The following is a 2,099-nucleotide window of genomic DNA, read 5'->3' as shown; positions in this document are numbered from 1 at the left end:
CGCTTGACGAGGCAAGGAGCTGCAGAACTTAATGAAGAGCGGGATTTTTCAAAAACGCGTTTCCTGCACAGCACGTCGAGCCGTGCTTGCACAACCAGGGCACGCGTGGGGCGCGGGGCGCACCCTTGGCAAGGGGCGAACCTGCGCCTCGCCCCGGCTACAGACACGCACGGGAAGTCCTCGGGGTGCACACGCGGGGATCGCTCTGGAAGCGACCGGGCTTTGCTGCGCTCCGAAGCCCCGCTCCACACAAAACATCCGCTGCAAAAACTGCGCTGAAACCAGCGCCAGACTGAACTGGGGACTTGGCAGCCTTAGGGCGAGGGAGCATTCCACCGCTGCCCCGAACCAAAAATCTTCACCCAGGGGCCACCAGGGTACATAGGCTTCATGCTGCAAGAACAAGCTTTTGTCCTCCCTCGGAGAGGAGAATACTGGTGACCGTGATTTTCCCCTTACTTTGCATTACGAAACTTCTCACCGCCGTTGCACTCAAAGCCAGGTTCACAGGTAGCATGCTGCTTCCGTTCCACGCACAATCGTCGTTTGTTTTTCCTTCGTGCTGCCACATAACCAATAAAGTCGAGAACCAAGCACTTCTAAGACACTCTACATGCCTTGGTCTCGCTTGGGCAGAAGGAAAATATACGCGAACGCTTTTGTGGCGTAAAAAGGGTGCATACAAAAATGGTACGGGCTTTTGGCTTCTGGGAATGGGTCAGTCAAAAAAGATGGGGCAGCATGTGTCCTTCGCTACGGCTGAGAGAAGCAACGGGAACGACTAGGTCAACTGTTTAACTGCTTACTGGTATTTCCCAGCCCTTTGTCTGTCTTCGGGTGAATTCAAAACACTGCTCTATTTTAAGAGATGCCATACCACACACAAAAAAAAAACCAACCCCAAAACCCAAACCTCAAAAGCTCCTGACTCCTTAGCCATGTTTCTAAAACACGATATTGCTGGAATTCTCTTTTTGAGGGGAGGCGTAGGTATTCGTCAGCATCACCTGTAAGTTAAGCTGCATCCTTTCATCTTGAAAACGTACTAGAATTTGTGAATAAAAACCATCTGTCACAAGTTTCTGAATGCATAAATTCCTTTATTGAAAATATTGTGATAGCACTGCATTACATATATTCAATATTCATAGTTTCAAGGGTCACAGAATTTTGATTGAACAACACTGTTTTGAATATAGACCACAGCGTTTAGATATGCTCTGACAAGGATAATATAATGGAGTAACTTGTAGGTAGCGATAGTGAAATGTGTGTAAAAATGTTGAACTTGGTTGGATTGGTTTGGTTTTCTTTTTTTAACTATTAAGTAGCCTGCCACCATTTCAAAGAGAAAACAGTATTAGATATTCCTGGTATCTTCAAAGCATTATGCTGTTAGCAACTTCCAAAATATTTTACAGCATTACCAGTAAGAACCTTACTTACGGCTGTAAGAAGACCACATAGAAGGGAAGTGTGAAAAGCTCACGTGCAGCGCGTTACAGGCTTACTGTGTATAGCGTTGGCTTTCAGACTGTGACATTTCTGTGCAGGATGAAGATTTAGTAATGCTTTTGAAAGAAAACTGCTTGGCTGCTTTTTTTTTTTTTTTTTAGATCTACTCAAAAAGGGAAGAATGGTAACTAAATCGAGTTGTATTCCTCAGTTATTAATATTCCAGAATTAGACTGTACTGTTTGATGCACGGAAGCACGCTACCGTTTCTAAAACCCGCCTTTCCCAGGACTGTGACACATTCGAGTAAGGGCAGGATGGCGTCCGAATGTGGGTTGCGTTTGGACTGGGTAAACAAAACCACAGCATAACGGGAAAGCAGAATTCTTTAGCAAATAGTGGAGATTGCCAGTCCTCTGTCACACCCTCTCTATTCACCGAAATTCTCATTTTTCGACATGCAGTCTTGTCTTTTCAGTGTTGAGGTGGTGGTGGGGGAAAGCATCTGATTATTTCATGAAAAACAAAGAGGAATATTTCGTGGCCTGTCAAATCCTAAAAGCCAGCCTGTTGTTTCAAGTCTTTTTCAGAAATATTCACCGAAATTCTCATTTTTCGACATGCAGTCTTGTCTTTTCAGTGTT

The sequence above is a fragment of the Egretta garzetta genome, unplaced genomic scaffold, assembly GCF_000687185.1.
Source record: "Egretta garzetta isolate BGI_Z169 unplaced genomic scaffold, ASM68718v1 scaffold18, whole genome shotgun sequence".
NCBI lineage: Eukaryota > Metazoa > Chordata > Aves > Pelecaniformes > Ardeidae > Egretta > Egretta garzetta.
This window is presented reverse-complemented; position numbering follows the sequence as displayed.